At 41.0% G+C, this 23,619-nt stretch overlaps 2 long non-coding RNA genes across 3 annotated transcripts; one reads left to right on the top strand and one right to left on the bottom strand.

The window, feature by feature from the left end:
- The first annotated feature begins 2,113 nt into the window (after positions 1 to 2,113).
- LOC128087927 (uncharacterized) lies at positions 2,114 to 8,538 on the top strand. Its single transcript, XR_008210075.1, has 3 exons — positions 2,114 to 2,508; positions 6,175 to 6,211; positions 8,387 to 8,538. It is a non-coding gene; the product is annotated as an uncharacterized LOC128087927 (long non-coding RNA).
- A 2,047-nt stretch (positions 8,539 to 10,585) lies between these two features.
- On the bottom strand, positions 10,586 to 12,437 carry LOC128087928 (uncharacterized). 2 transcript variants are annotated; one of them, XR_008210077.1, is made up of 3 exons: positions 12,174 to 12,437; positions 12,046 to 12,132; positions 10,586 to 11,794 (listed from the first exon to the last, which is right to left on the bottom strand). It is a non-coding gene; the product is annotated as an uncharacterized LOC128087928 (long non-coding RNA). The 2 variants fall into 2 exon arrangements; XR_008210076.1 differs by having other exon boundaries at positions 12,046 to 12,437.
- Positions 12,438 to 23,619: the final 11,182 nt, after the last annotated feature.

The following is a 23,619-nucleotide window of genomic DNA, read 5'->3' as shown; positions in this document are numbered from 1 at the left end:
AGGCAAAGTTGTCCATAGCTAATTTAGAAAAGCCTGCTCTTGGCTGTAACTATGCAGCAGTGTCCTGCCCTCAGAATTACTCAGGATCCTGATTAAGTTCACCATTACAGTATGATGCTAGTACTATAATGTTAGCATTAAGTAACCCTAAATGTATTTCTTTTGTTTAAGAGACTGTCTTAAATTGATTGAATTAAATCAGAGCAATAACTCACGGGATGCATTGCACCTGCAGGGTTTTCATTTTTTCTTTATGAAGACAAACTAATTAACTTAATAAGTGCAGTGCCAAGGCTTTATGTAAAGAAATTAATATGATAAGGTATAGAAGAAAAAAGTTAGGAATTAGATTATTTTAATGGAAGCACTTTCTTGTATGTGGGTTAAAGAGATCATTTACATTCTCAGATACCCTGATGCAACCCCCAAATTTATATATCCCTTTCCCATGCCGTGTCCTTAATGTTTTATTTTTCCTGTACATGAGACTGATCCATACTCTCTCGAAGTGCAAGTTCCCCTGCTATCTTCAAAGGAAATGCTCTGCAAAGTGCTAGTCACGGGCCTGCTTCTGAACACAGTTAACCTGAGGGAATGGAGGAATACCTCCACCCTTGGGGAGCTGCAATGAAATACTGAGCACTGTAAAGATTTTTTGTAAGCTACTGGACACAGAAAAACTTCTAAATACCTACTGGTTTGTATTCGTAAGCGGCAAAACTCAAAACCTCTTCAGAGTCAGCCAGCAGTGCAGCTGGTAGAGAAACATATCCAAATTTTGTCTGCTTAGGACTTGATCATTTGGTGGTAGATGCCACAAACTGATAACAGGTTTTGCTTCTGTTGAATGCAGCTAGGGAGAGGTAACCTGTGAAACACCACAGCACCTGGCAGCACTAATCTTCACTATGAAAACACACATTTAAGAAGTGAATACTGATACTGGGCGAGGGCACAGCTGCTAGCCTTGTATATTTTCCAAAACTGGAAGTGGGAAGCGTAGTAATAATGCTATGAAACTGTTTCTAACTACTTTCCTGTTGAGCTAGATGAGAACACTTATTCCTCCTACCACCACAGCCTTTATGGCAGGCTATCATTTTCTCTTAACCACTTAATTCCCTTCACATTTTCAACACTGCACTGAGCTATTTTTCTGATGCTCCATTTCCTTGTACACACCCCAAAATTAGAAGCCAGTAGGTACGCCTTCTGTCTCTAAGCAGGCAGCTTCTGTCACTTCTGTTAATTTCCCATTACTTTGCAGCTGCTTTGTAGAGAGCACTCCTCTCAGCAGCAGCAGTGCCACCAGCACCTCTCGTGTCTGCAGTATGCACACTGATACCCCTTCAGATGTGATTAAGTACTCTTGCAGTTCATGATATTTTTCCCTGAGTTCCTTGTTGCAGGCTGTGCTTTTTGTACCCTAAGGGTAATGGCTCCATGGATTGCAGGACTCTTTTAATTCTGAATATTTTCACTTGTTGTCAGGGTCCTCAGGGCACCAGCAGGCCTTGCTGTGATGACCACCATAGCCATAGGTCTCGTGGGTTTCACAATGGACTCACATCCCAGTTTGGCCCTGGCACAGGACCTGGCTGGCCCACCAGGGGAGATCCTAAGCTTGGCCCCAGGGAGCTGCTGGTCTGCAGTGCCCTGACGTGAAACTACATGGTCTTTGTTTTCCAGTTTTATTTTTGACTCATATTTTGTTATTTCTATCATCATCACAGTGTGAAACTATTGTCCATGTTCCCTAAGCTTTACCTCACTTTGTGTTGAGTTCCTGTGTTTTTACAACTCCTCTAGCAGTTTGGGGTTTTTTTTTTCTGTTTTTTTTGGGTTTTTTTTTGGCACTCAAGCCAAAGACATGAGCATGACCTGAGTCCTGCTGGGATTTCAGTTTCTGAGAACTACCCCATTTCTTTGCAATACAGTGTGCATAGACATTTTGGATTCCCTGCCTATTGCTTAGAAACATCTCTGCCAGGTGTTTATCTGGTATGCAGACCTCCTCCAGCTCCTATAATTGCATTTCATAACCTCCTGTACCCAAAATAACTAAAAGCTCTTTAAAATGTCAAATGATCAGAGTCAAAGCCTGTCAGGAATGGAGCTTGTCAGAGACAAAGCTATCTTCTGATTGCCTCCACTTTGCTGGCATCCATTTCTTACAGGTACAGAATGAGGCTCTTTTCAAATCCTTGGCAGCAGCCTCCTGTCTTTCTCTCCATTTCCCATGAATTTCAGCTCTGATTGAGATTTGCATTGTTTCATTTTCATAAGGTGTATAGGAACTGCTGAGTCACAGCCTGAACTACTGATTGATCACCTGAGGCAAGGACTGAGTCAGCCCTGGGAGCACAGGTGAGGGCAATTCAGCTGTGTGATCAGAAGGGGTGGGACTCCCCGTCCTAGACCCCATTTAAGGGCTGACTGGCACAGGGAAAGGGTCTCTTCATGGAGTTCCTTTCTTCTGGAGTTTTCTACTGTGCACCTAGGACATAGGTAAGCCTTTCATTGCTTACAAAATGCCTCTTTCCACTGTGGTAATCTTTCAAATTAAAAGCCTGTAAAATACTCTCCTAACTATGCCGCTGTTCTAACTATATGTTTATTAATTGTACATAAGGTATTTTCTGAGTTTGATTTGCCTTAAGGACTCTGTGCTATTTGGCAAACACTTGCACCTAAGGAGGCTAATGATAGTTTGCTCTGTCTAGGGTGGAGCTCATAATCAAATGTTTTACCTTGGTATGGTATCTTCCTTTCCCAGGGCCCTTCAAATATGTGCTTTCTCACTATCTCATTGCTGTTGTTTGGGCATATAATAGTTATCATAATATTCACTTGGAAGATCAGCTAAAACAAGGCTGGCCTTGAAATCGTCTTACTTACACTTGCTGTAAGATTATTTCTGCGTTAGTTTGTTTCTCCTTAAATCATTACCACTGTTTTCAATTGTATGAGGTCCCCTGTTTTCCCTTCCTGGAGATCTGTGTATCCCTCTGCCCTACTAGTCGCAGTACTGGGCCAAATCAGCTTGTGAACTATCGATACTGCACCACTTCTACAACACATTTTCTGTTGTTTAGAAGTGAATGTTCAACGTATTACTTTTTAGCCCCTGGGCTACAATTTTTTTAAGTAACATTAACTTCCTTTCTGCTTTTACATGCAAGCTACCTATGTAAAGGAAAATCTGAACCAAGACCTCCTTTCCACATGCTTCTCTGCACATCTAGGGGAGTAGTATCTGGGTTACTCTGAGTGTGAAGCCCTTTATTTCTTCCTCTGATAAAAGCAAGAGTGAGAGAGAGTGCTACAGGATGAAATGAGAGATAACAACCCCTACCAATAATTATTCTTTTCCTAGAAATAGTAATTTGTCTAACTTGTCTAGTGCCTTCTGATGACAGAGAGGTTGTAAGATACAGACCCAGCTTCTGTTCAAATCTCAAGGTGAACTGAATGCTGTTAAAATTTCAGAACTTGGTATCTCATTCAGGACTGCTCTACTGGCTGTTCCTGTGCGATGTGATATTTGTATACAACTTTGCAGTATTCTGATTGAGAAAACTCACTGCTTTTTGTGAGTCAGAGCTTTCACTGAAAAGGCTAGTTTAAGCCAGCACTGCCCTCTTCTGGAGGTGACAGCAGGCCTTCGCATCAGAAGTGATGGTATTTATCAATATCAGCTTCATTGGGAGCATAGCACTGATTCAGCAAAATACTTATTCATCTTGTGCATGCAATGTAAAGCATGTGAGTAGTTCTGCTTAGATGCTTTAAGATGTCAAAGTGTCAAACTGAAGCCGTAGTAAATATTAAGTCATAATAAGTGATATAAATAGCTTCAGTAGAAACACACACATCAAAAGCACATAGTATCTAATCTAGTATCCATAAATGTTTCATAAACCTTACTTCTTTCTGGCAGGGTCCAAGTCACAAAAGAGAATAGACACTTGTAGTTGCTGGAGGTGGTGGCTGTAAATCTCAGTTTCCTTGTTAGGAAGAAGCCCAGGTGGACGCAGTGTCAGTGCTTGTTATGTGCAATCTGAATGCATGCTGTGAGGTGCTGTGCTGGTCTCCTGGCAATGCCCGTGAGGGTCCGGGTGTGCCTGGGATGTGTGCATAGACCTGACAGCTGGTGGCAAGGACTTTGAGTTGCACAGCTGTAGTCACAGCCAATACTTTGTGTAGGTGGTGGTTGTGAAGGCCTTGGATTTTAAGCTACAATCAACTTGCTTAGGCTTTTTGAGGGAAATTTATCTTATGAGCTGTGATGTGCTCGAGTGGCTGTAGAGACTGAGAAGCAGAGTTAGATTAACTTTAACTGTCACCATGACCAGATTTCTCTTTGAATATTTGATGTTGTACATCTGTAGCCCGGAGAAATTTGTACCTTTCTAAAAGTGCTGAGTTTCCTGAAAAAAATGATGTCAATGTGAAATATGGTGCTCTATCACTCTGTAGCAATTTCACCCATGAAATACTGCTTTTCAAGAGTTAATGATAAATGTTGTGCAAGATCTAATGTATGTTCTAATGCCATTGCCATACTAAGTGACTTCCACTGTTGTTCAGTATCTCATAACTTGGGCTACCTGATAACTAATTCTCTAAGACAGTATGGTATATTTCTTTAAATACGTATGTCTGCCAGGATTGCTAGCAAGTAAGAAGTATATTGATATATAGTAGAGTCTGAATTTGATTATTTTTCACAATTTTTTCCCATGACTTGACCTGTCCTGACTTTTGAATATACTTCTGCTCCAATTCTGCCTCCCTGATGTCATCACTGTGTCAGTAGTTTCCCTTCCTTATTAGTAAAGTTGATCTATTGAAATTACATTTAAATGGCTTTTACTGGAAATAAATTAAGTAAAACTACAGGTATGCTTTATATAGCATTAGTCCTAATGGGGATAGTCAGGTACCAATTTCTGACAGTAGTATCAATAATGTTTTCAGTAGACTTTCTAGTATTTGGGGATTTGAAAAGCTATGGGTTTGCATACAGAATCAAGGACGATCTTTGGCCCCTCTTGTTTTTTCCTTAACCATCTATAACAAGCTTCTGTAACAAAATGGCTGTTCAACTCCAAGCTAAGGGAGATCTCTTGAAAAAGGAGACAATGCATCAGAAAGGCTGCATGCTGCAGGTCTGCTCTGCATTAGCAGGTCTTAGAGCTGTGATTTGCCTTCATGTAAGCATATTGTTCTTTTATCTGACAGAATGCTGTTAATTTCTGCTGTACCATATTGGAAGATGGAAAGGTTTTTTGCTCCTATGTGGTTTATTATAATACAGGCAAGAGCTGTGAGGGTTTTAAAAATAATGTTTGGCCTTCATTATGTCAAGATTTCATAGTGTTTTGTACAGATTTTTAAAATATTTCTGTGGTTATTATGAGCAGGCAATTACTATGGAAATTATAGACTGCGCTAGAATGTTTGGAGTGAGAAATTATAGATAATTTCTGGTATGTTGGTCCAGTTTCTATGGTAATCTGAATAAGTGTGAATTAATTGCCTGTTGTTGCCATGGTTCTTTATGGTAATTCCAGATCGTTAATGTTTGAAATATACCAAGTTACATTTTATTCATGTTTTTAGGACTTGTTAACATACCTCTTAGGACATTCCAAAGATTACTGTCATCTCATTTACCCTGCTCTTGACTATCTGAGGATGTTAACATGAGGAGTTGGAAGATAATCTTCTTAAAGAAAATCCCTTGAACAACACCAGTTTTTACTTTATGGTCCAAGCAGAAGTCTATTAAGGCCAATTTCCCATTACTACTGTAGGCTCTAACTGGGGCCTATATTCTTTTATTTGCAGCGGTGAGTGACAGGCCATTGTTTTTCACTTCCAATTATTTTCTGCTATTGTTAACAGATAGAACTGCTATTAGCTTCAGAAATGTCTTGTTGAAGTAATGACAAAGTCAGTGCAAAACCAACATTCAGATCCTCCTAAACAGAAATTTGAAAGGGGAAAAGAATTTTGGGAAATAAATGTATTCGCACTGAAAAGAAAGCATTTCCTGACCAGTGTTATCTTCGTGTCTGCTAGATCCATACTGGTGGGTAATGACAAACAATCACTGTGTGCTAAATAGAAAGGTATAGCAGTGAAAAACTTGCTTTGCTCTTTTTTTAGGAACTAGTCATGTCTGAGGAAAGAATTCATGGGGAAGGTAAGGTATCATCAAAGGATGAGATCTATATTCTTTTTGTGTTTAGCAATGCATCAGCTAAGTATGTGCTATAGTGTAATAGTGTAGACTGCTATCCACTATGTTATTAACTCTTAGCCCTGTGAGCTTCGTAACAGACTCAGGCCCTGCTTTGTTACTCAGATGAAATTATGTGGAAAGAACTTGGCTACCTAAGCATCTATCTCTTTACATCATGATACTTTTATGATAATGATACTCTCATATTAGTCCTCAGTAGTTACATACAACCTCTAAATTAATTAATGCTATTCAGATTGCAAACTCGAGTGTTCAGGAAATGCCAATTGAGTTTATAAATGACAGAATTCAGGTATTTGCCTATGGAGGCTTAACTCAATCCCCTTGTGCGTAGGCTTTGTTATCCAGCCTTTGGTTACATGATCACATACTGTTTTTCCCACATTCAGTGCCAGGATGGCCAGTGCTGTCTTTATGAGCCAGTTGTAATTGATATTTTGCAATCACACTTAGTGGTTGGTGCCAGGATTATTTATGATGTTCCAGCGAGATACTGTGGATGTGTTAAATTCCTATTATTTACATGGACAGCAAATATACTTATCACCAGAACGTTCTCAGAAAGGTGGCATTTAAAAGAGAGAAAAGAAACTTGGGAAAGTTGACAGATTCACCATGGTGACTCTTCAAAATCCCCATTGTCCTGAAAAATGTAGAGCAAGTGGAGAACTTTTTTTTTTTTAAATATCACTTCAGCATTCTAGAAAGAATGAAAGAGATTTGTTTAACATTTCAGAAGAAATCTTTGAAACTTCTTTGACAGCATTATATCTTTAGTAACAGTATTAAACTAGAAACTCCAGAAAAGGACAAATGATTAACACACACATTGCCGTACCTCACAGTTATTAGACTGAACAAAATGGTTTGAGGCAACCTTTAAATAAAGTGTGTTGATGCTTGTGATTGGAAAATATCTGTTTTGATTGGATTTTAACCAGTTTCTTGTTGTCTTCCTTGTTTTAGTTGGTGTGTTCAGAAATCAGTTCTTTTTGCAATAAGGTGTAACAGTGATTGATAACAGTGGTAGCCTCTCTATTCATGAAAAAGAAATTGCAAAGTGATTTTGTTTCTGGGTGTAGGTACTTATTGATGGGAAATAGCTCGTTTCAGTGTAGGAGAGCTTTTCAGCATAGCTTACAAAAGTGTAAGAAGATCTAAGGATGGAATTTAAGTTCTGTCATAAGTAAAAGGCAATTGCTTAGCAGTGACCTCAGAAATTATTACTGAAGCTGTTATGGTAAGTCACTATTTCTTGTGACTCTTCAGAGTGAAATAGAGTTTTGTTTTTTGTTTGTTTTAAATGCCTTATTTTTAGCAGGTCTTAAAGTCACTTTTGAGTGGGGGGGAGGGGGAAATTCCAGCTAATCCACTTTTTTTAAGAATGCTAGAGTGCCTGGACTCAGTGCTCCTGTCTGCTTTCGTGGAGGTCAGACCTCCAACATTTATGCTTTTTATAAGTTTTTAATATTACCTGAATTGATGATAATGCTACCTGAATTGTCTTTGACATAGACCTAGCATTTACAGCTCCATATGAGAGTTACTGAATGGTTCAAAAAGAGAACATGGTGCTTGGTTCAAAAAGAGAACATGGCTTTAAAATTATCTTCTGAGGGATTCACCCAAAACAGTGAAGACCAATGCTTGCAGCTGCCATTGCACACTTGTAGTTCAGTTGTATTTTTTTTACACACTTTCTTAGCTTTGGGTGCTTTAATGCCAAAGTAGAGAGATGCATTTTGTAGTAAAAGAATGCAACCATTTTCTTCTTTGTTTCTTGTCACCTAGATACCTTCTCTAAGTTTTCCTTAGTCTACTGTCTTAAGAGATAACAAAAATAAATAGATATTTTGAGATTGCGATGTCTCATATATTGCATGTCAGCTTGTTGTGACATAGCTTACAGCATCATGTCATGCACCTTTTCTACTGACATAATAGGATATAGACAAGTAAGAGTGAAATGAAGACAGACTGAAACTTGTATATTTGCATAGACTGATATCACAGTATTTTAAATACTTTCTCAGAAAGAAAATGAAAGCTTCGAAAAATACTGGTGATGTTGGGAAGTGGTTCCTCCAGGTTTAACCCAGTGGTTTCTATTCCCAGAGACCAGCTGGTGGCAGAAGAATGCAACCAACACTTCCCGAACTGTCGTTGCTGCTCCTGTCTTTCATGTGGTGGAGGGTCTGCCTTTTATCATAAAAATACGCAGGTGTCTGGGAGGCATCTTCTTTGACACTATGGTGTGTGAATTAAAAACAAACAAACAAACAAAAAAAACAACCAAACAAACTATAAATGTTAATGAAAGAAATATAAATGTGTAAAATGCCACAGCAACCTGTGGGTTTTCTTCTTCCTTTGGACTCCTGACCCCTGTGTATCATTTGTGGGTCTCTGAGGCCATCAAGTATTAACCATGTTATCTTGAGGGGATGAGACTCTATAGAAAATCATAGCTACTTTCACCTCTCCTTTCAAAAGAGTTGTCCTTGGCCCTGGCTGCTGCTACTGATCTTGGAAAATAACCAGCATGCATAGTCATAAGTCATTCCTTCCTCCTAACTATGTGAGGAAAAAATAACTGTGAGGGGGGGAAAAAAATCCAAGGGTGGTACACCTCACTATGAGGACAGGAGAGCTGTGGCTGTTCAGTCTGGAGAAGTCTGTAGCAGATTTCCATCTTGCATCCCTCCTTTAGATATTGAAGGAATCTGACTCTTCAGTGTGATAGGTTGAGGGGAAATGGTTTCAAGCAGAAAGAGGGGAGACTTAGATTGGTTAAAAAGAGGAAGTTTTTTATAGTGATGGTGGTGAGGCACTGGAAAATGTTGCCCGGAGAAGTGGTGGATGCCCCATCCCTGGAGACACTCAAGGTCAGGCTGGATGGGGCTTGATGACTCTCTTCTTTATGCATTGAGCATCTCATCAAGTCTTTTTATTGCAGCATGAAAATCTGCATGTAATTGTTTGTTCACTGTGGCCATGAGAATTTTCCCCCCCCTCATCTTTCAATTACATAAGGCATAGATTGCTCTGACAGGAGAGCATGATACTCTATATTTTATTGTGCCACTCACTGAATTCTATGTGCAGAGATGATTTTATATTAATTTCTGAATAACTGATAAACGTATATGTAAGTAGAGATTGATCTTCTGAGGTACTGAGAATACAAATACTGTGACTAATGTTTCTAGTGTAGGAAGAGCCTGTTCGCCTATGAGTTTGGAACAAAAGTGTGCATGCCTGGGTACTCTTGCAGCCTAGGGCTGTAAATGATCAAAAACCTCACAGATTTGTATTTTAAACAGTTACTGGAGTACTGTAATCAATTGCCCTATCATTTAGAAAAGAGTAAATACATGCAGATTTGAATCCTATTGAATACTCATGGAAAACTGAGTCACAAATTCAGAGAAAGACAGAGATAGGAAGAGAGGCCATCTGGAGATGACCTGGTCCAATTCCCTATTCAAGAAGAGTCTGCTGGAGTATACTAATAAGAATTGTGCATCTTGTTCCAACACTGTTGGAAACATTGTTTCAGTGTGGGGCTGGGCTGCCTCCTGTGCTGCCGGGTGCCAAATGCTCTTCCAGGGGCACTTTCTCTCTTTTCTGCATCTTCAAGACAGTTTTGGAGCAGCCCAAAGCACGTATGTACATCCTCCCTAACTACTTAATTCCTTTGGGAACTTTGTGGCGTTTGAAATGCAAGACTTATGTTTGGGCAGTTCCTCTACATGGCTTAACGAAGTGCAGGAGAACTGCAGGTCCATGAGGATCAGTTCCTATTGGGATGCTGTTCTCTCTTTGTTCTTCAGAAGCAATTTCTTCTGACGTTCAGTGGATTAAGTCAACAACTGTCTTTGTCTGAGTTCACTTTCTTTAATGTTTACTTAACAGCAAGTGCTCTCTTTCCTCTTTCTTAGCATCTTCTGGTATTTTTCCTGCCTCTATGGGATTACTGTTGCAAAATGTCATTAAAATCCAGTGATTTTTGTCACAACAGTGCTGATAACACTATTCCAATTTCTCCATAAGAGGACCAGCTCAGCTTTCTGGACACAGTTTATTTTGCTAAGCTGAGAGTCTGAGTGACACTGAAGGTTGAAATAGAAAGCATGATTGTGTATAGTTGAATAAGACTGAGATTCCAAGAATGTACATAGCTATAATACAGTTCTTAACAGCTTATTTTAAAGAAAATCTCAAGAGAAAATGAATCCTGTTTTTATGTTCTTTTTTAAAAATGTTAAAACAATAAAGGTATTCTAATGTATATTCCACAGCCTGTCACAGGTGTTTTTCCAATCAGATATTTTTATTTAGCTGAGAAAATGACATCTTCCTCCTTTCTCACAGGCCAGCAGTCACGAAGGGCTCATTGGAGTCTTCTCACTTCCTGGTCTTGGAGCCACTTGCATGATGTAAAATATTCTAGCTCAGACTTATCAGGAAGCTTTATTTTTGGCTACAGAAGAGGAATAAAAAAATACTGAAGCTGTTCCATTCTGGTTAAAATACAAGCATATAAATTAGCACTCCCAACTAACTATATAAAATGGCAGTGTTTAACGATCAGAGCCCCCACAGTCTGGTGGAGAGCTTGTGAGATACAGATTGCAGTCGCTTTGCAGCAGAGCTTACACTGACTCTAATGGGAATCACATGCCTCTCAGGAGGGCAGTAGTAGTCTGAAGAAAAGTCTCTCAAAGAAATACAATCCCAACAGTGTTTTGGTGTTGCTGTGCAATGTTACGTCTTGGGAGGATGGAAGAGAGCATCAGATTGTACAGATGTGGAAAGTGAGAAACAAGGGAAAAAGGTCACAATGAAGGTGAAAATGAGTATATTTTAATAAATAAGGGCAAAAGTGAAAAGCAGTGTTCTATCTTGTGATAGGTGCCTGTGATAGAAACTTCCATGAGTGAGCAAAAACTGGAAGATTTTTTTTTTTGAAGTGCTATATATGTATATGTGTCAGAGTATATATGTACACACAGATGTATGCATGGATTACAATTTGGTCATGGTTTTTCCACAGGAGTCCCATTTCATCCAGCACACAGGACAACTGGTGCTCATTCTCAAATCTTCTAAAATATTCCTTTTTTCCCCCCACTCTTCCTATATGTGGACTCATAAGCTCTCTCTTAAATGTGGATGTGTTCTTTTCCTTCTGGGCTTTTCTCAGGTGCTTGTGCTGGAATAACCTCATGGATTTCAAACACTAAAAACCTCATAGCATCTTTCAAGTAGAAGGGTAATATCCACATTTTACTGACTACTGACATAGATCTGAAGATTAAAGCCAGTAGCATCAAAAGGAAATTCAGCAGCGGAGGTACAGATTGGATGCTCTCCTTCAGGTTGACATATGGTTTCTTTAGCTGTAAAATCTTTTCTCCTCCGGTTTGCTACTCCCCCACTCTTAAAGTCTTCATGTGTCACTAACAGAGGAGCTGGGTTATAAGGAGACCAGATCACAGCCTTTCAATATCTGAAGGGAGACTATAAGAAGAAAGGAGACGGACTTCAGTAGGGTCTGCTATGATAGGGCAAGGAGAAAGGGTTTAAAATTAAAGGACAGGAGACTTAGAGGGGATAAAAGGAAGAAGTTTTTTACAGTGGGGGTGGTGAGATGCTGGAACAAATTGCCCAGCATATGATCAAAGAATATTAGGATGTTATATTTACAAAATAAACAGGAGAGTTAGGCAAAGCAGACTATGATAACAAAAGAGAATAAATAGAAGGCTTACCCCTATCCTGGGCTCACTCACAAAACACCAGCAGAGGCAATCTCCAGAAGAGATCCTTCCCCACTGGTAGCCAGCTCTTAAATAGGTCTAGGAGGGCTGGAGCCAGGCTCCACCCCTTCTGGCAGCACAGGAGAATTGCCTTCATCTGTGCTCCTCTGGCTGCCTCATGGCTTGCCTCAGGTGATCAATCAGAGGTTCAGGCCGTGACTCAGCAGTACCCATACACTCCCCCCCTTCACAGTGTGAACCAATGATCAGGTTAACTAAAGGGTAAGCTTTCCCTAATACAGAGATCCGCTATATCATGATGCTTATACAATTTTATTGTGACATGTGTTGGTACAATTCAGGATGAGTGATGATCAGTGGATGTCCATATTCTTCTATGGGCCATTGCTTGATGATGTAGCTGGAGGCATGAGGTCCTGAGGTGCATGTCCGTTCCCTCAGTCCCATGCAGACCATCACCAGGTGTTGTACGTGATCTGACAGCAACACTGGAACGCTTGATGGCATTTTGTTCCTTCCGGTCCTGAAGGCTCACAGACTCACGGGGAGTAATACAGATGTTTCAGAGGTACCAGGAGGGGAAGATCTGCTCTCCAGGGCAAGGTACAGGCCATATTTCTATCCTGGGTCAACACTTCCACTTGTACTGGGGCATGTCCTGGCCACCTGTACCACACCTTCTGGTCAGATGTCTGCGGCTGCATAACGATATCAGGCACCAAAGGTGGTGTCCTGATCTGCCACAGGGACATGATGGGGGTCCCATCAGCAATAAAGACCCGAGTGTTGATTACAATATCAGTAGGCCATGTACCTATTACTGGAGGGACTGCTGAGCCTCCCACTTCCAATAGTCTCCCCACTTGGGTCCTACCTGCACCTTCCAGGGCTTTTATTTTATGGGTACCCGGCTCTAAATTCTGAGGGGCAGGGAGCAGAATATTATTTTCATTACCAATCTGGGGTCTTACCTGATGATCACTGCCTGTAATTTGGATCCTAAGTGGGATGGCCCTTGTCGCCTACAACATTCTCAGGGCACTTGGTCTGCCATCTCAAGGTCTTTCATTCAAGTCCCACAGGTTTCATACAGTCTTTTCATCCAGCCCTGCAGGGACTGGGAGTCTGTCTTCAGGGCAGCCTTAAGAATACCATTATAACATTCGATGAGGCCTGCTCCCATTGGATTACACGGCAGGTGGAATCGCCATTCGATGTTATTTTCTTCTGCCCAGCGCTGTATTGTTGCACCAGTAAAATGAGTCCCTTGGTCACTCTCGACTTGAGGTGTCCCGTAGGCAGACATCAGTTTAGTGAGTGCCTTGATGGTATATGCCCGGTTTGCCCTTGGTACTGGATAGGCCTGCAGCAGCCCACTTGCAGTGTCAACACAGGTCAGGGCGTACCTTGCCCCCTCAGAGCGAGGAAGAGGCCCGATATAATCGACCTGCCATTGCTTGAGAGGATTGTGTCCTCTAGCAAGATGGGCTGTTGTTTCAGGCAACGATCTCGGTCTCATCTTGGAGCAAGCATCACAATCCTGGCGTGCCTGGATGATATCAGATAGTTGTATGGGCAGTCCCCATGCTTCAGCAGCTGCCCACATTGTCTTTTGTCCAGCATGCCGTAGCTTCTGATGTAACCAGCGGGCGATGTTCTCAGATGGTGAATTCTCAATCCATCGAACTTGGGCCAGCGTGTCCAGCTTCATCATTTCCTGGTGACTGTAGGGGCTGATGACCAGAAACATGGTAGACACGTACAATCCTGTGTTTGACCATATTCCATATGTCTAACCACGTCTTTGCCCCAGATTGGTCAGGCATGGATAGTCCATTCCTGAGTGGCCTGCTGTGCAATCCAAAGAGTGAGCCCCTGGTACATAGCCCAACTAACTGTGCAGATGTTTAGGATACCATCACCAGGTTCCTTGGTTATAACCATCCACATGGCTCGCATGCATGAATAGGCGACATAACCTTATTTAATTCTCTGTAATCTACTGTCATTCCCCATGTGCAATCCGACTTTCGCACTGGCCATATGGGGGAGTTATATGGGCTGTGCGCAGGTCTTATAATACCCACTTTTTCTACTTCCTGCACCATTCTCAATATTTCATCTTGCCCACCCGGGAGTCTATACTGTCTAACATTAGTAATCCGGTGCGGTTTTGACAGGCAAACAGGCCCATGTTTCACATGGCCTCTTAATATTGCCTGCACTGCCCGGATCTGATCTCTCTGATCTGGAGAGCCAGACCCCATGGAATATCTATGGCCAGGATGTATTCTTGGACTGGGGCAATAGACACCTTGTACTTCTAGGGTGGGAGACTCCCAACCGCCAGTTTTAACTGTGTTTGAGTGACAGGAATAGTCTGTCCCCCAAAACCACCAATCATCACTCTGTCCCCATCAAATTTCATTGGATCTCCATAGATAATTGAAGTTTCTGCTCTGTTGTCCACTAATGCCATAACTCTGAATATTTTTTCAGGACCAATAAATCATTAATTCTACATAGGGCATCCAGTCCCATCTGGAGGCCCTAGGGGGACTAACATCCCTTGTCACACCATGAATTGTGCTATGGCCAATTCTTTTGCTTATGGTGGCTCAGGCATTGTGGCCCGAGACACCTGAGGCAGCTTTGTTTTTTTTTTTTTTTTTCCTATTTGGAACAATGAAATCTTCTAGGTTCCATGTTGTTAGTACCCTCTCTATAACCCATACCCTTGATTTCTTAGGGTAGTTCTCGAATTTTTGATTGTCCTGTAGTTGTCTCCAGAGCTGGAGAAGGACATGGTTGGGCTGGCGATCAATCTTAGCAAATTGGACTCCAGCCCAAATTAAATCATTATACATTTGTTTTTGGGAGACCCTTATGGGTCCCAATTGAGGAGCTCAAGTAGCTGGCATTTTGGTTTTACTTGCCAGCAGGACCCCTGCTTCTTCCAACATCTGAATGTTGTGTCTAGTCCACAGGCGTTCTGTTTATCACAGGTCAGCCACTAACTGGGCAGCCTGCTGGACTACAGCTTCTGAGGCCACCAGGGGATTTGATATAGAGACTAGGGTACCGTAGAGATGAGACGGAGCTTGCTGTAGAATCAAGTCTCTCATGTATGGCCCATGTATGGCCGGACCGTTACATGTAAATGAGTCTGGGCAGGGGGCCACTGATCAGGTGGCACTCCTTGCTGGTTGGTCCTGCACTATTTTTGTTTTCTGAATTATGACAGGATGGACTTCTAGTGGATCAGTCAGAATTGCATATTCAAGATCTAATTGGGATTTTTTTATTTTCCTGATCAACGAAGTCTGTTGATTCAGGAGTCTGGTCATCATTTATTGAAGTGTTACGAACTTGGCCTAAGGGAAGATGTAAAATTAGCTTCTTCCCTGTTGATAAGCCAAGTTCTTGCTCTACTTTTTCAATATGGTCTTTCAGAAATTGATTCGCATTCTCTAAAGTATTATTTCTTATTTCAGCATGATTTAAGGCACTTAATAGTGGCCATACCACCGTGGAGGCAGCCAGTTGTCTTTCTTTAGTGATCAGCACATCCTTGCTAAGTCCCTGAAAGTAATCCACCATGCGATATGGGGAGATATTGTCCATAATGTGTAAGGGACCCGATTTTTCAGTGATAACCGCTAGCTCATAATAGGGGGAACCCACAAATCCTGGGATCTGCCCTGGAATCACTTTCTCTAGAAGAGTATTGTTCTCCTCCTTGACCCATTTTAGAAATTCCAAAGAAAAGATATGATGTAAATTTTAGTATATTTGACCTGCCTGACTCCCCAAGTGTGTAATCAAAGAATATTAGGATGTTACAATCACAAAATAAACAAGAGAGTTAGGCAAAGCAGACTATGATAACAAAAGAGAATAAATAGAAGGCTTACCCCTATCCTGGGCTCACTCACAAAACACCAGCAGAGGCAATCTCCAGAAGAGATCCTTCCCCACTGGTAGCCAGCTCTTAAATAGGTCTAGGAGGGCTGGAGCCAGGCTCCACCCCTTCTGGCAGCACAGGAGAATTGCCTTCACCTGTGCTCCTCTGGCTGACTCATGGCTCGCCTCAGGTGATCAATCAGAGGTTCAGGCCGTGACTCAGCAGTGCCCATACACCCAGAGATATGGCAGATGCTCCAAGTGTGGAGACATTCAAAGTCAGGCTGGCTCTGAGCAACTTGATCTCACTGTAGGTGTCCCTGTTCATTGCAGGGGAGTTGGACTAGATGGCCTTTAAGGGTTCCTTCCAACTCAAATGATTCTATAAAAGATCTACATTTCCACCATAGAAATTCAGTTTGTCCCCTGATCATTTAAAATGAGAAGAGGAAAGATGAATTGGAAAGGTTACACCCAAGAAAGATTCTAGTGAGTGACTACTGTGCTTGGAAACATTGTAGGGCACGTGAGAGATTGCAAACATTTCAGGTGACATAGCAGTCAGAGCACTTGAGAAGTGTTGTGTACTGCCCTCACTTGGTGGCCAGAGGGGGGGGGAAGTCAATGAAGAGAAGACAAAATCTGCAGAAATAAGAGGCTCTAAGGTGTCATGGTTCTAGGTTTTTGTTTTTATTTTGCTTTTTTATGGTTTCAGTATTCCACATCAAAACATCACGTAGTGTATGGGGTATTAAAATGTCACTGCCCCACTCCCAGGTACCAATCCCTGTACATTACAGCAGTCACGGGATCTGGCCCTTCCAGGTGGGGGCGGCGCTCTCTTGCTGCCTTGCAGTGGGTGCTGGAGGTGCTTTCCTAGCCGTTCCAAGCTTTTCAGGTTTGAATCGGTCCCGGGAACTCTCTCTCTCTTATCTTGTCTGATTTATTAATCTCAATTTCAACTAAATTGTATATATTGTGTTATTTTGCATTCCAATATTGTAGTAAAATAAGTTTTCCTCCATAGATTGTTGCCGTTGTTCTTTTCCTCCCTTCCTTCCTTCCTTCCCATTTTTGTGGGACTGGGGTGGGGGGGGAGGGCAGAGGCCTGTCGCCCCTGTCACAGACATAGATTGATCTAGTCAACTCCGTGACACTAAGGGAACAGTGAGAGCTTCTAAAGTGCAGAAAGCACAGGAAGAAGAACCGAAATGTAAACGGCTAATACAACACCAGTGTGTGAGTTGTATGGACTGCTAAAAGGGTTTAGTTGTGCATTGGGAACGGACTGAGAAAATGTGCCAATAGTACATACTTACAGTTTCACAGGGAGGTGAGAGCCTCTGCAAGGCTTCTGCAGCCTCTCTTTGTAGGTTTGCATTACTCGAGACCTCTGTTATGGGCTGAAGCATCTATCTATAGGAGGTGAAAGGGTAGAACAGCATACTGAAATGCTGTCAAGTTTTCAAACACTAAAATCTGCCTGTGTCAGGGCAATTTCAATATGTGTAATGATCACATGGTTCTCTGTAGCCACTTGAGGAGTGTAGATCTATTTGCAAATGTTGTAGGAGTTGTACTGTACTGAAGTTATATTTCCAGTGAAGTTGGAAATGCTTTCAACTTAAAGGCCAGAGAATGGCTGTGCACTCCTACCATGGTGTCTCATTTCCAAGTTACTGTGAAGCAGAGATGAGCTGAAAAGATACATCTGCTAGATTATCAAAAGAAAACTGCATCAATTTTGCAGACGTGCATGATTTTTCCTTGCTATGTTAGTTTACAGTGCAACAGAGTGAGCTCAAACAGCATTTGTGATGTGAAGTTTAGCTGAGCTCCTTGCCAATGACTGAAACTTGCTGAAGAAAAACTTTTAAATGTAGTATTTAATTTGCAAGCTCATTCTTTACCATCTCACACACGTCCTGCAAGCATATATGCAATTTTGGTTGTAGCATTGGTTTGATAGCCTTGAAGAATATTCAGAACACATTAATAGGTTTTGCCAAGGATTCCTATGTTTTCGTAGGTTACCAGCTTGTTTATTTCCTTATCATTGGGTTGAAGTATCATAAACCAGCTGATTCTTAACCTTTGAAGACAACATACAGTACTACCTACTGCCCTCTAACAAGCTGTCCTTTTGTACACAGACACTTGTAAAGCTCTGAAACACTGCCATCTTTTGGTTGCTGGAAAATGTGTTGTATGATGTGCTTCAGATTCTTCACAGCTGATGGGGAGTAGAAAGGTGTTCGTAGGCCCTGGTGATTTTACCCTATGCACCAGTGGAAGACGCTGCAAGAGCGTAGCGAATCGTATTTTGGTGGGCACATCACTGCTTGGAAAGTGCTACATGATTTTTCTTCCTGTTCCTATCCAGGAAATGCATGTGAAATTGTCCCCTCTAGGCAAAAAGAAGAATGAACCACAAATAGCAGAATTTGATGCTGTGCTGAAAAATGCTTATGTAGTTTGAGTTTTGAGAATGCTTGTCTACTGTTCTGTCTAGGATGTATTTTGGTACAGTCAGTAACAGCCTTTGAGTTGAATTTAGCCTGGGATGTTTAGGAATGAAATATGGGAATTGATGAGAGAAACAGTAGACGTTCCACATCAGACAAGTGCCTGGCATGCTAAGACCAGACGCAGGATTCACAGGCCCTTTTTGTGCTGAAGCTGACTACAATCAAGGAGAACTTGACAGTGGCCTGAACCCTTCATGAGGGCTCTGTTGTGTCTTTACCTGACTTATCTGATAGCTGCAGTGTTTTGGGAGGTGACTAATGTTGTTATAAAGTAGAACTGTAAGCAGGAAAAAGGGGTAAGGTATTGAATATTGGATTCACTTGGCTCCATTTCCTTATTCCCTGTGCAGCTATTTGTGTGGGTTTAACTCTATTGCATTGTTTTATATTAGTGTGAGGAAAAGCAGACTTAAGCAGCCTTGTGCAGATGCTGCAGAATTTGATAGCATCTCTTTAACAGCAGTCTGGAATATGTGAATGAAGAATTAAATGCCCTGACTCACAAATAGATGCTTATTGATATGTCATTGTACAAAGATACAAGTCGGTACAATTTTTTTTTCATGGCAGAGAGCCAGAAGAAGTTGTCACATTAAATTAGGAGGATCTATTTTAATTTTCTCCTTCTGACATCCTCCTATTGATTTCATCCAAGTGCCTTTATTCAATAATTCTACTAAATGAATACCGAGCAGTCCAGTTGCTTAAATAGCATTTATTTATCAATACAAATTTTAAGACACAGTATTCTGAACTACTGGGATACAACTCATCTGTGAAAGGGTGTAATTTAAAAACAAAAACATTAAAGTATATTTTATCAGGTAACCAGTCTGAGAGTTATCTGTAGCATGGAAGCACTCTGTTCTCAGATGCAGCCAGTCTGCAGCTCTTTGGTAACAGTACTGTCAGACACACGTTGTCTTTTACACAAAGTCTAGCTCCCTGATTGCTTTGTGTAACAGAAATGAAGTAAATAGACATTATACAGCAGGAGGGGACAGCTACCCTATGACAACATTCTAGTCTGGTGACATTATCACTTAACCACAGGAATAATTGAAAATGAAGTGGTCATTTGTGAAATCATTTGAAGGCGACATGTCAAAAGAGTGATGTGAGTCACTTCTGGGTCATTTCTGACATCATACATATATGTTCCCTGCTGAAGAAAAGTTTTATCTGTTATCTCCTCCTGAGAACTGATTATAGGATCAGCAAAGTTTCAGCATGTCTATTGCATGATATGTATTTGGAAAATGTTAGTTGTGATTGTAATATCATCTTTAGAGAAGAAGGAAAACTGAAACCTTGACAATTCTGCATTTACTCTGAATCCTCCTGCAGCACCAGTTGGCAACAGAACTTCTGTTATAACAGCCATGCTTTGCTACTTATCTCTGCTCCTACAGTTTCTGAAAGCCACAGCAGAATTTTAGAGGTTGCTGTATTTGTGTTTGTCTGTGTATGCAAACTTGAGAATTAATATCATAGTTGGGCTTTGCAGAATTAATAAGAAATTCATTCAGGTTCTCAGAGTCCATCAGTTTAACTGGTTTTGTTTCTCTGCTGCTGTAGAGAAGAATCAGTGTGAATATGCATGGCAAACGTGAACGTGCATTAATTAGTTGGGCCTTACATTTGTGGAGCCTTGCCTAATCAACAGCTAATTATAGTGGTTCAACACCAATCACATCCAGAAAGTTGGCCAGTAAGTATTCATTAGTAGAATGGCTAGTACATCAGCAGAATGGCTAGAAATGTGAGGAGAGTATTTGCGTAGGACAATAGCATTGAAACTTCTGCCAAGTCAAAAAAAAAAAAAAAAAAAAAAAGAAAAGGAGGCTGTATTTGTGTTCAAATACTTCCTTACACACATGTTTTTGTGCCCAGATAGCTTCAGAAGAAAAGCTCTTGCTTAGCCTTCTAGACATCAGGAGACAACATGTGAAGAACTTAACTACAAAGTTTAAGACTAATTAGCTCTTTGGTTACCTTAGTAGTGCTAATTCATTTAAATGGATTTGATGGAGTGGAGTTTGATCAAACAAGGATCAGAGGGAGGCAGTCATTGACGGCAGCTGATGAGAGGAACAGATGTTGAAAGATTTGTTCCTTTCTTCCCCCCATCCTGTTGGCTCTCTGAGAATTACTGTCTGCAATGATAGCAGCCTTCAGAAGAGGCTCACTGCAGCAGCTAACTTATGATCCTGATTAATTTTCTATAACTCAGTAAACTGTAAATAAATGGATTAAAGAGCCATTTGATCTTCAAGAAGAGGTTTAACATGGCTTTGATGACTGAGTACCTGGGGGAATACAATGGATTATCATGGATAATTGATTAAAGAAGAGAGGACATCAAATTGATGAATATGAATGCATATAATCTACAGTTTGTGCATGCAAGTCTGTGTGTAAATGCAGATGCATGGATGAGATTGAGTATACATGTTACTTTTTATTTATCTTTTATTCCATCTAGTTTGGAAATGAGAGAGGAGACACCATGCTGTTAAACCATAATTGCATTTGGAGATACAGCAGCATGCTGCTGAACTCCAGGTGAAGTTCAAGCACCAGGTGAATTTTTATCAGACATGCATCATTTGTAAAACTGCCTGAATGTAAAGGGCAGCCTTGTGAGTGGGAGAATATGTGAGCGGAAGCATTCGGTGTTAACTGAAAAGGTAAACAGATGGTGGAAACATGAATATACCTCCCCATAAATATGAGCACTAGGGAGCATAATAGTTCTTGCTGACTTCCCCAGTATGTCAGAGCACAGATACCAACACCTCATTCTGCTGTGGGTATGTGCTTAAAAAGAGAACAGTGGGGAAAGCTTAATGGCACATGGAAAAAATAGAAAGGGGATGAAAAAAAAGGGGCTTCCCCCTCCAGATTTCTTCATGGAAGAACCGAAGGCTTGTCTCAGCATTTTTAAATTTTAAAGTTGAGAGAATTTTAAAGTGTCCAGAAATAAAAATAATGCAGGGTAACCCTTCAGACTGACTGTGTGACCTCTTCAGATTAAACAACTGGCTTTCCTACTCTGTAAACTGAATTTCAACCCAGGGTATATTAAGTCAACGGAACTGTATAAACCTGCTAAAAATAAGAAGTGAAATGGAAACAATGATTCAGTCTTGACCTTAGACCCGTGGAGGCTAGATTAAAGGAACTGAAGGAAATCTATATATCGTTTGCTCTCATTTTCCCTTTTTCTCTTGGATGAAAAGTGTTCGGTTTCAGATTCCTTTTTTTCTTTCATTTTAGTGAAGAATTGGGAAACAGAAAAGAGTGAATTTACCATGGGGAAAGGGAAGAGATGGAGGGAGATGACGTTTGTGGCAGTTCCTCAGCTGCTCCTCTGATGGTATCTTTAGTTTTGCTGGTTTTGTAGTTTAAATGATTATATTGCAGATAATATAGAAGAGAAATGATATAAAATAATTCATTCCTTGCTTTTGCTCCTTTCCCACATATATTCCCTGCCCAACGATAGTTGCTCTTTAAAATTAAGTGAAGAGAGAAGGATTTATTTTGCACCAGGGCTTTGGCAAATCTAGAAAGCAGCTGTTCACTTCCACTAGAGCAACAGAGACTGCACAGACTGTCCTCTGGGAACTGACATAGAGTATAGCACTGCATTATAAATACCATTTCCTAAATAAAGACGAGGCTCCCCGCGGCTGATGAATAGAGCAGTGCTGGCTTAGAGAGGGGATCTAAAGAACAACATTTTCCTCGCTCTCTTTCAGAGCTGGGGGAAGAGTCTCACGGCATTACTTGTACTCCAGTAGTTGTGTGTGGTGTTAGATAGACCTCTAAGAGTAATTTGTGGACTGGCCTTTGCACTGGCTCTGGTGTCACCACCTCCCACTGAGGTGAGCGTCATTGCACTGCGTTGCTGCTTTGTGAACTGGAGCCCAAACTTCCTCATGGTACGGAGGGATATAATAGGCTGCACTAAATGACTCTCAGCTTTGCTGTGTGCCTGTTCTGTCTTACTCATCAGAATTAACTTTCCAGTCTCATTAGGACAGACAAATTTCTCTTGTATGTAGGAATGAATTCACTTCGTGCCAACTAAGTAAACTGAAAGAGCCATGAAGTAATGGAATAAGTTTCCACTGAATGACTGCTGGAGGGCTGCTCTTGTTGCCCACATCCTTGGGTATTTTTTCCTCCCTTCACATCCTGTCTCTGCATGAAGATACGTTTCTTCCTTTCTTTCATGTTCTCATACACCTTTCTGCCACCAGGCAGTCTCAGGAGGTATGAAAGTAAAGGCAATTTGCAGATCCCTGCATTAACTGTGACAAGCCTTCTGCAAAATAGAGTTAAACGATGTACTGTTCTGTTAAGAAACAAACAAGCTGCAATGATTGTTTTTTGTTTTTTGTTTTTTGGTTTTTTTGAATACCTCTTTGGTGAGCTGTTACTACTCTGAAGGCTTCTTAATCACCAGAATGGAAATTGCTAGCACTCAATATGCTCAGCTGCGTGAACATTTAGTTTATGAAGATCTGTAATTGCAGTAGCTAGTAATACCTTAGCCATCATTAGAGCTAAACTGAAATGTAGGAACCTGCTGTCAACATCGCTTCCATGCTGTGCTGCTGCCCCAGAGGACCAGAGTTTGCCACACACAGCAGCAATATGAGCAGTAATGCAAATGATTTTGATTATGTCCTCTGCATAAGCAAAAGATGAACCTGGATTAGGTAAATAGGAGCTTTCACATAATGTAGCAGCGATGAGTTGCTACTTCAAAGGAGAGATTGCTTTGGAAATGGAGAAAGACTTCCATACTCTCTTGATGCATCTGCTTGGTTAAAGCTTAAGTGAATTCCTGAAGTTCATTCCTTCTGTTTCATTTTTCAGTCAGTTGCCTGACTATCAAAGAGACAGAAAACTACCGGCTGTTACTGAAGTCAATAAAAGCAGCCGTAATGTTTGCCTTTTAGTAATTGCTTCTGTGCAAGGGATTCTCCCCTGTGAATCTGTCCCTTCATTTTTGATTAGAAAAATGGCTATTCGGAGCAGGGCTGTTTGCACATCCTATAAGAAGCAACCAACCAAATTAATTTTTTGTTTGAAAAATGATTCACTACACTGAGGAAACTGT

This window comes from Tympanuchus pallidicinctus, unplaced genomic scaffold (genome assembly GCF_026119805.1).
Source record: "Tympanuchus pallidicinctus isolate F22 unplaced genomic scaffold, pur_lepc_1.0 scaffold31, whole genome shotgun sequence".
Taxonomy (NCBI): Eukaryota; Metazoa; Chordata; class Aves; order Galliformes; family Phasianidae; genus Tympanuchus; species Tympanuchus pallidicinctus.
The sequence above is the reverse complement of the archived record's forward strand: the minus strand, read 5'-3'. Positions and strand labels throughout refer to the sequence as shown.